Source organism: Temnothorax nylanderi, unplaced genomic scaffold (assembly GCF_030848795.1).
Source record: "Temnothorax nylanderi isolate EJ_2023f unplaced genomic scaffold, tnyl_v1.0 TNYL_tig0015_pilon, whole genome shotgun sequence".
NCBI classification, from domain to species: domain Eukaryota; kingdom Metazoa; phylum Arthropoda; class Insecta; order Hymenoptera; family Formicidae; genus Temnothorax; species Temnothorax nylanderi.
Genome location: NW_027249077.1, coordinates 1348697 through 1363980, shown reverse-complemented (window position 1 = coordinate 1363980; position 15284 = coordinate 1348697). Strand labels below are relative to the sequence as shown.

General features: G+C 39.7%; 1 protein-coding gene, 1 long non-coding RNA gene and 1 other non-coding gene across 3 annotated transcripts in view; 1 reads left to right on the top strand and 2 right to left on the bottom strand.

The window, feature by feature from the left end:
* Positions 1 to 15284, top strand: part of LOC139768328 (uncharacterized) — a 126121-nt gene that overhangs the window by 35851 nt on the left and 74986 nt on the right. The gene's annotated exons all lie outside the window — the stretch shown is intronic.
* The window catches only part of LOC139768304 (irregular chiasm C-roughest protein), a 132513-nt gene that overhangs the window by 54112 nt on the left and 63117 nt on the right, over positions 1 to 15284 (bottom strand). The gene's annotated exons all lie outside the window — the stretch shown is intronic.
* Positions 13785 to 13856, bottom strand: Trnaa-ggc (transfer RNA alanine (anticodon GGC)). The gene has a single exon. It is a non-coding gene; the product is annotated as a tRNA-Ala (tRNA).

Here is a 15284-nt window from a genome sequence, read left to right as displayed (position 1 = left end):
TTGAATGGAATATGCGAGTAACGAGCGTAATAATAATTGCGCTTGTGCCTCGTATTTGGGGCGTCCTCGCGTCCCCTCCGACGACGACGTGCGGTAATCGTGCGGCGCGTTACAAGGCTTCGTACAATTTCTCTCATTTGGCTCCCACAAAGCGCGCTTCTTTTGACCTCCGTTAAGCCATTCTTATACGTCTTTGACGAACGCGAACGATATCGCGCGAGATTATTTGCCTTTGAAACGTCACACATCTAAAGATACTCGAACGATACCGCATAATCGACATCGCTCGGATAGATTTCCGTTTATTCTCCACATAATAATTTGCAAGGGAGTAAAAATAAATTTTGTATCGAATGCAATTTACTCATTTACTTGGAAAAACATTTATCATATTCCGTGACGTCTATGACAAGGCACGCCACCAGCTTACGAAACAGAATTGGGTCATGTCGGAATTGGATGGGATACGTCCCAGGCGATTTTACTACCAGTGATTTTACATGTAAACGTATATCATGAAAATATCGCACGCGCGCGTTACGTCTAACGGCTTGTATCACGCCCATTGGCTTTTTATCATTCGCGAGAGTATCGGAAATTTTGAATCGCCTCGAACGGGCGGCATCGCGGCGTACGCGCGCGTAGGCGTATTCGTAGATTATGCCGCCGGCCCCGATAAAATAGAGCACGCTGATAGCAGCGTAAAACAATCAATCGTGATGTCGTCCCGGCAATTACTAGCGAATGTTGCGATAATCACTAGCGTGCAGGCAAACGGGCGTTTAAATTTAAATAAAGTCACTAATCGAGACGAAACGTCGCGTCGAATCGGTTTGCCTGTTGGACGTCGCGTTGCGTTCGTCGGCTAGAAATTTTAGCGCTCGAGAACACGCTTCTCTCTCTCTCTCTCTCTCTCTATTTGTTCCTCTGTAAATACATTTCGGTCGGCACGCCGCGTCGCGTCGAATCGATCGCTACCCCGATTTGACCTTCGAAATCAATTTTCACGTTGCTACGTTACACATTATTCGATACCCTGTTTTGCGATATTCAATTTTTCTCCAATCCCCGTATTTACGTGAGGGCTGCACGTTTCAAAAGTTTTGCATAAAAATAAAACGTTACAGTAACACAGGCACTAATAAAGAATATACGCTAACAGATAAGCTATACAAATAATCTCAATAGCGATATGCTACTCATTTATTACCAATCCGTTATTGACGTTTATATAAATGTTTATATAAATGTATAATATATATTTAGCCGGTGATTTCTGAGGTATGATTCTAATCCAGAATTATACTTGTCAAATTCATTCGCCAAGAGGAGCATAATTCGATAATCAATATATAAAACAGAAACCTAAAAGAATCTCCAATCTTTTTACGATTGCGGCTTAAACGTAAATTGAATTTACGTTTATTTTTTCGAAAATAAAATCAGCGCAAGTTTTAAACACTGTTTGCTATTCGTGTAAATATCAAATATTTATCGCCAATATTATTCCCCCATAGGCTTATCGTGTTTCATATAACGCTATCAGTGCGCTACATCTCTCAAAATTTACCCAGCACAGCCCAGACGTGGATCTCTAGTAGATCTCACACCTATAGCGGTGGTATAATCCACCTCACCGTACATGTCCCTCGGAAGGATCTTCCTCGTTCGAGCGTGGAAGACTCACGCCGAAGCTCAACGGCGCAACGTCACCGATCAATTTGTCATGGGATGACCCAGTATCAAAGATACGAGTCCCTTGGGTCAGTGTAACGTGTTTCTGGGAACGTTGATACATGCACACGGATACACGCGGTCGACGCGACGCGACGCGACGCGACGCGACGCGACGCGATGTGTACACATATGCAAACACACGATGTGGCAATGTGGCATACGCTGCGATACATGTACGTACGCCGTACGTTTGTGTCCGTGCGTGTTGTGTGCGCGCTTGTTCGCCGGTCGCACGACTATCTAAATATAACCCTACGATCGTGTACGCACGTATATATGGCATGTATTCATTGGTTATCGCGATTTTCGATACTCCCCGACAAAGTCAGAAAATATTTCGTCACGCCGCTGCAGCTGACACTGCACCGGATAAGAGTGATGAGGGTGCCGTAGAATCAAAAATGCAGGAATCAATTTTCCGCATCCGCTCCGTTTATCCGCGCTATATCTCAAGAGGTCGCATCTCTCTTTTTGTTTCAAAGAATCCGGTTTGTAATAAAGCTTATAATAAAGAAAACTTCTTTTTTCTATATCATCAAATACTCTGATGATCACGTTTCTGCACGTTAACTTGACATCGAAAAACCTAAAATATTTATAGTTTCTCAATACGTTTTTCAATGTATCTATGTCAAGCTCTTCTTGCTAATTTCAGAATTTTATTTATTAGCCTGTAACACATTTAGTGATTCACCCTGGATAACTTTGCCTCATACAGAATTTAAATTTAGAAAGCTGACAATTTGATGTACACAACATTGAGATGGCCATTATTGAATAGCCATTTTATCTTATAGGATTCCTGTTTTATAGTTCTTATCTTTTGAACATCATGCAATGGATTTGTAGGATAGAATCGGATTTGCGACCGCTTTATTATGTATGCTTTATGTATGGAATGTGACCTAACATAGTGGCGTATTTTTACCTTAAATATAAATTCTATGGTGCATTGCAGTTGTGTCTTTCTGTCAAAAATTTGGTTGATAATCTAATTATACCTATCGCGGATATTTATCGCGGATTTAAAATGTTTTATCGTGCGCAAAATAAATTTGGAATTTTCTAAGTTTTTATTAAAATGTTTTTCAAGTAGGATGGGCAATTTTTAATAAAACTTGATAAATAAGTTAGATCGATCATTATTTCACTTCTAAATTAATATTAATTGTAGTTCGTTAAAGTGAAGGTAAAAAAAAAGAGATATATATTACGTCGAGGAAGGTGAGAAAGGTCGGGTAATTTTCGAACGTTGTGCTGCAATTCTGTTGGGACGATTTGTGTATTTTAACGCGGATAGTGCAACCTTCGCGCTTGTGCAGCGCGCAGGTCATATGGATAGATGCAACCTAATTTTTGATTGGCTCTAGGGATGGAGTGGAGGAGAGGCTTAACCTTCGATCCACGGAGAGAAGGTCGAGATTATACCGCAGGGAGCCCCCCCTCGATGCAGGTTCGAATTTAAGCCTTATTCCATCATCAATTCGGCGGCCGGTATTAACGAAGCCATTAGTAGTTCCTTAACTCCGTGCAACGGCTGTGCCAACACATCTGAAGTCACACGACGAAATCGACCCATCGCCATCGCGGAATGGAACGAATATTTGTCACGTAAAAACAGGGCGCGACGAAAGTGACGTGAAGTTACGAGAGCGCATTAGTCTTGCGTAATGAAGTTCAAGTTAGAGACGCGAATTTCGCCCATTTACGCTTATCGTGACTCGATTTATTATAGCCCGGCACAATATCAAGTTCGTAAAGGTGCGATTTCACAGAAATTACTTCGTCTTGGGAATTTTAGGATTATCCGCAGCATTTAGCTGCAGGTTGACGGTCGGTTCCAGGACGTTTTTATCCAAACTGCACTCTCTTGTAGCCTTCCTGTGACGTTAGCAAACAATCCGGCTTTAAATTTAAAGGTAAACCGTCGCGTTTGCCCCCGCTCCCCTCCGCAGTGTGCATTCTTCGAGAAAATCGGATTATTATCGCGAAATCTATTTGGTGGACCCGTTTGTTCGTATCAGTATTCACGGAATGTCGAAGACTGTCAAACGTTCCCCTTTCCAGGACACAACCAACTGTTGTAACGCGCCGCATTGTATACTCACGCAACAATCAACATTGCCTATGTGCACCGTTGCATATACAAGTGTATAATGCTGTATATACTGCACGTGATGTGTGCATTCCTGATGTGCGGCAAGCAACGATACATTCCCTCCCCCACGAGCGAAAATTCGCAAGATGCAACAACGAAACTCTTCTCATCGGTTAAAACAGAGCATGCGAAATCGAAATGGATACGTTCCCTTTTGGGATTAATTGACTAATGGGACCGACGCGAAGTGGCACATCTCGATTTCTGTTTATTTTATGAGAAAATCTTGTTGTTATCGCCTCGAAAAATGTTCGATACCGTTGATCCAATTCGATCAGTTTTTATTGGATCGCGAAACGATCTATTTCTCTAACGCAACGGTTAATGGACGTATGATCAATTTGTAATGGCAATTTTTTTGTCGATCCTGTTATGAATGTTAAGATAAGATCGCAATTGTCCATATATGTATATCTTTTTTTTCCCCTCTAACGATATACGCGCGCGCGATGTCAATATATCTGAGTTATTCGACGATATTCTTTTATCTGATTTCAACTTACTCGAATTTTGGGAATATTTTGTCCGAATATTTAGATCGTAATGTTTGTAGCGACGTTCAACTATTCGCGCATATGTGGAATCGTTTTATTGCGCGTCCTTTTCGTCCGCCACGAGGACTTCATATGCAGAAATTCTTACATCATATCTCGCCACGTGGTCGAATATCGAATACGTCGTTTTCGCATTCCACCGTCGATTTTGCCGACGTAATGCAGCTACGCATCGCACAATCGCCGTAATGCCGGATGCTTGCGAAAGCAAATATCTGTGTACTGACGAGAGCAATGCCACAATTTCAACTCAGACGGCGTTTCAGGTGCGCGCGCGCGGGGGGTATTCTCGTTATGATATAAAAATTCCTATTCAAAGGAAAGCGCAAATGCGTATGCGTGTCACAGGGATGTACTTTCACGTCGACAATCCTTGAAAGTCTCATATTTTTGTCGTAATATGAAAATATATTTTCAAAGACTGGGATATGTATGTCAAGAACATAGCGCGCGTTATGCGTCTGGTTCTTTGCACGTTTTATCTCTGTGCGCGACTCTCACTAGCGTATTATATCTTATTCAACATCATCCGCATTCAATTTGAAAACGTTTAACGGTTTATCATAGGATAAAAGTATTTATTTCCGTAAAATTTTACAAATATAGAAGTAACTCACTTTAACGACGGCTGTCTATAATCATACCGGAGGTGTATGTTAAACCGACCCCCGTATCAGATTTCATAAATCCAGATTTATAACATTGGTACTTAGCCGTAGATAGCATCGGAATATCGATATCAATAACGCTATCTGCAAGTCGGGGAATACGGCTCTTCGAATTGCTCCGCGGGTAATATTTTCTACGCCGCGAGAGGAAATTCGTTTTCGCGAATCAGATTTCATTAGACAGGGAGTTGATACAATAGGTTGTACGAACCCATTGCAAAGAGCAATAAACGGTGTCGCCACGTCGTCGTACATGACGCGTATACGTACGAGCGGCGACCGGCGACACACACGCGCGCACACACTTTCGGAGGGGATACCTACATCTGCATTGCAGAAACGAGAGGACCATGCAAATTCAATATTTGCACCGTGATGGAATGATCATACCCGAAGAGGAGGGAACCCGCGTGTGTGCCTATCTGACCCAGATGCTTAAATTGTCATATGCGCTACAGTATCACAGGGAGCTTAGACGTATAGACGGGCCAGCGAGAAAATGGTCTCCGGTACTAAGGCTTTGCCGTATGTACTCGCGTCCCCGTCCTATCCTACCCTATATGTATACGATACAACCTATTTCGGGAAAGAGCCACAACATTCCGCCGAGGCGAATGAGAAGAGAAGCGGAGAGGAGAGAGACGGAAAAGAAAATTAAGTTTAAACTCGTACTTTAAGATCGCAACAATTCGCGCATAACGCGAGATACGGCTATGATACTACGTTGATATGGGCGGAATGGGAGTTATATACCGCATTGTTGCACCATGATACGACGACGTACATGGATTGCGATCCGTCCACTCTCCACTCCGGGATATAGACGCCATTCATGTGCGAAGAAATCGCACATGGCATGCGATATCAGAACACGAAAGTAATCTTAACAATTTAAAAGATTGTAACATTGCTCGCGACTGTCAATCAAATGTTAAAGAATTACGGATAGAGATAAAAATTTGTAAAATAATGTGACTTTTAAAAAGATTAATTATCTATATTTTATTGAGAGAGATAGACGTTCTATAATTATTTGATTATTTAAGTAATGCGTTAAAAAAGAAGAGCAATCAGTTGTTACTCCAGTTGAACGTTACAATGTCATAATTAAAAAAAGTACAGTAAACTCTCGCTAATCCGACACTATTAAAAACCAGGTAAGGCCGGATTACTGGAATATACGAAATACAAATAGGAGATAAATTAAATAATATGTGAAATTGTCATAGTATAAATTAAACTTATTACGTGTATTAAATTTGAAAAATACATATTATAATTATGTATTGCACACTACTATTTGGTGTTCGGTACAAAACAATTTATTGTTTAGAAAAATAGTCTTTAATAGATGTTTGCCTTTTTGCTAATATTTTTGCTTTAAACTCCTTCCCTTTTAATCTAAAAGTTTTATGTTTTCTTTTATTAGACATTTTTTTAAACTTTGGAATTTACAATAAACAAAAGAAAACTGAGAAAAGCGGCAATGCATCTTCGCGGAAACGTTAATAATGCATCAACGATAGTTCAACGGTCACTAATATGTAAATAAACAAAATACGCGAGCCTCGCCTAGAGCGCCGCGGAAGCCCGCGACAGTGTCGGATTACTGGACGGGCCGTATTATCGAAGGGTCGGATTAGCAAGAGTTTACTGTATATTGAATTAAATTGTCTCCTTTTCAACATTTTATATCTCTGAATATCATCAAAACAAAAAAATTGTACAATAAATACATTAAAAATTTAACAGAAATGATGTCAAAGAGAGTAATATATGTTATAGAACAGAAGCAAGCAAAACATTAATTTTGAAGAATCAAATTATCGCATTTTCGAGTTAAAATGCTTTTATAGTAATATAATTTCTATAACAAGTAATAAAACATAAAATAATTATAAAATAATATTGTGATAATTATATGCCATAAGCTATAGGTTGTAGCAATTATAATTTTAATAAAACAGGTTATATTTAATTTTAACAAAACAGGTTATTGTTTTAGTATTGTTTCTACTGTAGTATTAATTAATAATCCTATTCTTCATAAATATGTTATTGAATAGAAATAAAATGTTCGATAATTATTTTATACATAAACAATATCAGATGTATCGTATTCTTCAATACACATACTCCTGAAATAATTTAAATATAAAAAAACTAATACTAAAGCCTCGGCATAACAAATAACCTTTAAATGAAAAATATTAAGTAAACCAATACAAACTGCTTTAAGTAATATGTCGATATGTCTAAACGTTTATAGAGATAAGAGATAATTCATCGATCGAAACGTTTACAGTAAAAGAGTAAGAAATATGTCAACCATACATTGATACGTTTATTAAGGGTAATAATGAAATTAGGGTATTGAATTAAGATAATATATATTCCGACATTTTTATGATATATTAATAATTACTGTATAAATGGTATGCAGAAGTATGTCGATATCAGGTGGCAGGTCGTCAGATGAGGGCTTCCTCCACTTCCTCCTAAAGCATTGCACGGCGTAGGTACCATACACCAGCAATATGTGCGGCGCACCAAATCTGGGCGTACGAACTTTCGTCGTGCAGATTCACCGTAGTTGAACGCTTCCTATTTGAAAGTTATGACGTTTTGGTATCAGGAGTTTCGTCTCCGAATCAGAAATTTGACATTAAAAAGTTATAAGGTTGAGACATCCATATTTACATTCCCATATATATGTAGATATATCATGTGTACGTCAAATGTTTGTGAAATTTTAATATCTTCATCCAAGTATCGCGTGGTCCAATATTATAATTAGGTTTTGAAAGTATTAACTTTCTAAATTATATAAATATAGCGATTGCGTTAATTTTCTAGACTATTATAAATATCCAAAATACTCGGAAAATACACCGAGGTGGACGTTGATTTTCATCATTGATACGTCGAATATAAATATATCATATTGCAGGGGGTATGATAATGTTGCAGAATTACTCTTTCTGTTTGAATATATCGGTCTGCGTATTCAAGTTTGATCAAGTACGCGACTCGTTGCACGTCGCCGAATTCTGTAGCGCATCGCGAAATCCCAGTGTTTCTCGTTTGGAGCGCATATTCATGCGGCCACATTGCTCGGTATAATCGACACGGCATCCGCCACGTTCGACAAGCGACGACCCCTTCTCGGTGACCTTTTCACGCCGCGGATCGATTCGTGGAACGATATTTCCTTGTTACTGCCGCACGTCGCGTCGGCGCGGCACGGATAAATCTGTTTCAAAAACGTTGGTAAGATCAAACAATGACGGGATGGAGAATCAAACAGCGAGCCGCGAATCATAATTCGTCATCGTTTGATTGATTTAAGTTTTGAATTGTCAAGTTTGGAAATTATTAAAATTCGTAGGGAATAATGAGATAAGTTGGAGCAAATTGTCGGTTATAATATCTTAACACAAATAATTGAGAAACTTTCGAGCCATTCGAAAATACGCGCGATATTTTTAAAATCTTTAAAAACAGAAAACTCTCAGAGGAACTTAAAAGATCACCTTTTTGCATTATAAATAGACCGTTTCTATTCGCGAGAAAATAAACTTGAAAATATTGAGCTTAGAGATGGCTCACGGGAGGGAAAACAGTGTACGATGGAATGCGATAGAAGTTCAAATTGTTTCACAGAAACTATCTAGAGTCATCCCCTTTGCGGTTGACACTTCGATCGCGGTCCCAACTGTTCCCAAGGACAATAGCCGCTAATTTGATTAACTCGCGATTAATTGCATGTCCAGGTCTAAAGCGGCGGTCTCACCGCATCAAGCATCCGGCTATATATATTCGCATTGACAGCATCGATACCTGATAATGTCCGTCAAGGCAAAAGGCATGATCGCTTTCCTCGGCAATGTCTCTGATAGCAAGGAGCTATAAGCTCCTTATAGCAAGTTGCAATAGCGCAACGTTGCCATAATCTATTGAAGGAAGCCTCTTAGGTCGTAATATAAGGAAAGATCCTTTGATACAAACCCCTCTCTCCCCCGTGGGATGCCCAAGGAGACCGCGAGCGAGCGAGCGAGCGAGCGAGCGAAACCATCCCTGAGCCGCATCTGGCAAATTTTCTAGAGAAACCTCTTGGAAAGGCGGCATGAAGAAATACGAGATGTATTTCCATACCGAGTTAACGTAACATTCACGGTTTCGCGCATAAAGCGATTGGCCAAGTATATACGTTTACTCCGCCGTCGCCGCCGCGCCGCGTTTTATCGATTTCCGATTGTATTTTCGCGACGCGACGTTTAATCGAAAATACACATACGTTATGTGCTTTTGATATTTCTGTAAATTGGTTATATTATTATGATTATGCTGCTAATCCATATTGATGTGTCATATTATTTTAACTTTCTGCTATAAGAAGGTGAGGAGGGAGAGACGTAAAATTTATACGTAACGTTTCGCGTGTAAAACCATTGGCAGAGTACACGTATTTACGATGCGCGTTGCATCGATTTTCGATTGTACCTCTTTCGCGGGGCAACATTCAATTAAAATTACCCGCGCGCATTCTTTTACCGCGTTTCCGTAAAGCTTTCTGTTAATCCGCATATATTGTCTTTACATTCTTTATAACAAGGGGGTAAGAAAAGAGAACTGCGATGGGCATAACGCGCGGGCCCCGGTGTGGTTAGTTGCACGATTGTCCAGATAATGTCGTTGATTGAACAAACAATAACATCGTTAAGGCAGTAAGTGGAATAATCGAAGTATCGATAATCTGGTTTGAGCGGACGAGCAGACCGCGAAAATACGGTTTATTGGCTCGAGCGAAGCCTCACTTCCCCTCTTCTACGGACAAATGCTATTTGTTCGTAGAATTTCCGGTTTCATTTCGAGCACAATAATTGTTGTTACATGTATTGTAGCGCAAGAATTACCGTATTATTCCGCGTACGTCGAGATGCGGGAACATACATAAGAATGCGGGAGCGGGAGAGAATTCCAGCCAGCATCGTTTTTAAATTCCTACAACGCGTATCCACGAAATTTCTCCTCATTGAAAAAGAGAAGGTAAAGAGCTATTCGATGATACTGAGAGGAGCTAATACTACGTCGACCTAACAGATCGACACATCCATTGAGGTTGAAGAGCAAAAACTTAGGTGGCCGAACCCGCTGAACACAAACTTAGGTAGAACGAAAATACTTGACGATGACAAGAACTCGGTACATCCGAGGTAAATGGACTGTAAGACATAGAGAGCCCCTGCTATTACGCCTATATATTTACTTATCAGTGCCGTCTTATAGCGCGTAATCATTACAGCATATGTAAATATGCTGAAAATATTTTATGCAGTAAGAATTATTTTAATATTATTTAATACGTTTGTTCTTACAAAATATAGAAATATGATTATTGAAGATGGACTGCAAGTATACGTGTTACTTTAATTAACGTTTCGGTCTTACTAATATCGTGAATTAATTTCTACTTTACTTTTAGAAAAAAAAAAAAACAGATTTTCCGTATCTTAATTTTCTTGCCCTGTTAATATTGCTTCATAAAAGGCTTTAATTAAATTTATAGATCATTTTGTACGCGTTATATCACTACGTTAGTTACGAACGATACTTTCGCGTGTGTCTTCTCACTTTCATCGGATCACCCCGTTTCGTGTAAATTTAAGTAAGGCAAACAACGAGAATGATACCCTTCGCTAGCAAAATCTGAACAGCGGCGCTGACACATGTTAATACATGCGACAGCACTTGATTCAATACTGCTTCGGCGTTCATTATTCCGCGAAGTTTCGTTAGCATTACTAATTAGAACGCTGAGGAATGGCAAATCTCAGAAGTTTTCCCGAAACTCCCATTGTACCAGCCTGTAATAAGAACGGCCATTATTATACTGTTTACAATCTCTAGAGGTGAGTGGAAACTTTGCGCCAAGTGCATCGGGGAGTTCAGAGGGATGATGGAAAATTCAGATGTAAACGCCGAAGAAAACGCCGAGATACGATGGATCTATGCTGGTGGGAGCAAAATTTCTCTGTTAATAATTTGATGACGCGACGCACCGCGGTATTTGCGATAACGTACGGCGACTACAAAATATCGCTACAAGCGATAATAACTAATTTTTTTCCATATAAACGCTTTATGCACCGTTCTTATCGAGATCGTGTTATCTTATCAACTTGTTCGAGAAAGACACAACTGCGTCCGTACCCTATATGTATTTGCACGCGCACAAAATAAGCAAATACAGCAGAATATAAAAAAAGGACCAAGAATCTGGTAATCCTCGAGAGTAAGAGAGCGAAATGTGCCATGAAATATGTACCTATTTTCGAATACGAAGGCGCGCGGATATTCACCGACGCGCGGTGTCAAATAAATCTCGCAGAAATGAGAAGTAATGCGCGAATACACTGGCGCTTCCTGACGTAATCGCTGGAGCTGCGGGGAATTAAAAAGGGTAGTTTCCGAAATTATACCATATGATATACACGTTTTTCGACTTTTCCCCTTTTTTCTTGTGTATACTGCATCCTCCGTTATTCCTCGTCTCTTGTAATGGAAAAATAACTACAAATAAGTCATTTCGCGTTAGAGCGAAGTTTTAAGATATGTGACAAGAGGAAGTACGTAAATGATTGATTCAAAGTTTAAATGTATAATATATGCGAGGATCTGATGCCATTCATGTGTTATCGTTTTCATTTATCACGCGCTAATTTAATAAAAAATTAACAGAGGGGAGCGGAAAATAAATATGAAAATAAATTACTTTGTTACTAAATATATTTTACAACTTGTTGGACTTTTATCTCGCTACACAAAGAAAAAAAAAGGGCGCGGGTGATTCCAAGAATCGAATCCTTTCGTTTTTCCGGGCGAATGCTCTTCACCATTTAAGCTATCCAGCTCACGTTAATATCCTCCGCTCAGGATCTTCCTGATCCGATCCGCTTCAGTTGAACGAAAGGCACCGTAATGTCGGGTACGCTGGGGCATAATTATAACTTGCGAAAACCCAAAATCATCTTCCTTCAATGACTACCACTTGCATGGTGGACTACCTCACTAGCGATTTCTTGGATGAACAATACAAAGGGCAACGCGATCTTGCCGGGAAAATCTCAACTCCAGGTAAAATGATGCAAACGCATGGACCTTTGGGAGAATTTTTATTCGATAAGAAATTGTTGAATGGCGAAGTCTAGAAGTTTTAATCATGAAGGCCCTTCCACTGCGTTCCTCCTGCGCCTCGCTGGGGCCCCGCACGCAGCTCGCGCGATGTTTCGCTCACCAAATTCAAAGTGGTATCGATCAGCCGGAATGAGGTCTGCAGTGTGGAGAAGAAGTGTGTCGTTGTTTAGGAGCGAGAAAAATATCAAGCGCGATGGACTGGACCGGGAATTGAACCCGGATCTTTCGCATGCCAGGTGATTGCTTTTACCACTAAGCTACCCGGCCCTATGAAATAACACTCTTCCCGTTGCCGATATGTATTGTGTATAGTACTGTACCCACAATTTGTTAAGGCCGCGACACACAGAAAAGTTTCCGAAATTATACCATATGATATACACGTTTTTCGACTTTTCCTCTTTTTTCTTGTGTATACTGCTTCTTCCGTTATTCCTCGTCTCTTGTAATGGAAAAATAAGTCATTTCGCGTTAGAGCGAAATTTTAAGATATGTGACAAGAGAAAGTATGTAAATGATTGATTCAGAGTTTAAATGTATAATATATGCGAAGATCTGATGCCATTCATGTGTTATCGTTCTCATTTATCACGCGCTAATTTAATAAAAAATTAACAGAGGGGAGCAGAATAGGTATATGAAAATAAATTACTTTGTTACTAAATATATTTTAACAACTTGTTGGACTTTTATCTCGCTGCACGAAGAAAAAAAAAAGGGCGCGGGTGATTCCAAGAATCGAATACTTTCGTTTTTCCGGGCGACTGCTCTTCACCATTTAAGCTATCCAGTTCACGTTAATATCCTCCGCTCAGGACCTTCCTGGTTTACATGCGGATGAGACCCGCATGTGCCAGATTCGCAAGCTCAAACACCCAAGCTTTCCCTTGGCAACAAGTACGGCGCCCTGTCGCAAGATCAGAACTGAAAACGCCTTTTTCGACGGAATCAAACATGCAATCAATATCACATCGTCGCTTCTCTCCACTTCGTGGAGAAACCATCGAGAAAATCTATTTTCTAGACTAGGATGCAGTGTATATTATAGAATGTGCCAGATTCGCAAGCTCAAACACCCAAGCTCTCCCTTGGCAACAAGTACGGCGCCCTGTCGCAAGATCAGAGCTGAAAACGCATTTTTCGACGGAATCAAACAACATGCAATCAATATTACACATCGTCACCCCTCTCCGCTTCGTGGTCCAACCTCGCCGAGAAAATCTATTTTCTAGACTAAAATGCAGATGTATATTATCAAATGTGCGAGATTCGCAAGCTCAAACACCTCAACAAGTACGGCGCCCTGTCGCAAGATCAGAGCTGAAAACATATTATAGAATGTGTATGCACACGTACACACGCCCCGACTTGATAAAATTCCGGGGATACTAATTCCGGTTCTCTCGTCCCAGGGTGAGACGGAGAAGAAGTGTGTCGTTGTTTAGGAGCGAGAAAAATATCAAGCGCGATGGACTGGACCGGGAATTGAACCCGGATCTTTCGCATGCCAGGCGATTGCTTTTACCACTAAGCTACCCGGCCCTATGAAATAACATTCTTCCCGTTGCCGATATGTATTGTGTATAGCACTGTACCCACAATTTGTTAAGGCCGCGACACACAGAAAACATAAACAGTAAAATAGAAGCAGTAAGCGAATCGGTCAAATCAGTCGAAAGTTGTGGATGAAACTAAAACTCTCATCTGTGATTGATCGGCTTGCTTACTGCTTAAATGTTAATGCTTACGGTTTTCCGTGAGCTCTGGCCTTAACTCTGAAATTTTCTTCCAATTACGCAAAATAATTAAATGAGAATGCATAAATGAGAATACGTATATGATATGGCTTAAAGCTTTGTCTCATTGTTAATTCAGATTTCATAAAAAAAATTTTCAAATAAAAAAAAGTTATTTTATTACTGTAATTTGTATAAAAAGAATTTATAGTAGAGAGGCAAAAAATCGTGAACAATGGAACAGAATGCGTTATCGCCGTACGCTTTTCATCGATCCACCTTGCTACCTTGTTACTAAATTGCGGTTTTCATTGATAATAAAAACTGAAACGCAACAGAAGAGAGATCGTTCAATTAATCTGATAATACGGAGTCTTAATATCATTAATTAGATCCTTTGTGGAACGCGCTGACACGATCTTTCAAAGAGGAATATAACGCCTCTTTCCTGTATGCATTTAAATTAGTGACACAACTATGTTTGCCTAACAAACGCATTCTTCTCGGTTTCCTTAATTGCTGCTTCTAATTAGATGAGGTAATATAAATATAATATGCTAATTAATTTTAGAAACTTAGACACTTTCTAGAATCGCTGACGAAAAACTCTAAATTGCACGGAATAGCATTGAATATTCTAATCATTATAATCGAAATTTACCGCGTCGCATAAAGGCGAGCAGCATTCATTCGGATTATTAATTATCAGAGACATTCGTGGTAGCCAAATGGAATTGCCGTGTGTGACAGGACATTCTTTTTCATGTTTTGACTTTAATTACGAGGAGAACTGAAGGACGGAGAGGTCTTACACGGGGATAATCAACGCCCTTGCGTCGCGTGCGCGCATGTACATACACATAATACTGCAAGCTCTCTGAATAATATTTCGTAAAGATACATTTGCGTGAGATTAACGATACGGTCGCTTAATCGTGTTGTCATTACGCTTTAGAGGCTAAGCACTGTCTTTTCTTCTGACAGTACACCGAGGTGATATTAGTGTATTTATTGTGTTCGCGCTGCTTTAGGTATCGAGAAAGATATTGGATTACATGGAAATAAAGCAAACGCTTTTATGTATGGTAGAAGATAAAAGCAAACGCGCTTTTATTTTGAAGTAAAAAGCATAAAGGAGAGAATCATATCTTGCATTTCGTATGAATAATTTGTTGCTTTTATTACATCTGTATTTTGAAGTATTCGTTTGTAAATATCATCGCTGTAACGGAGA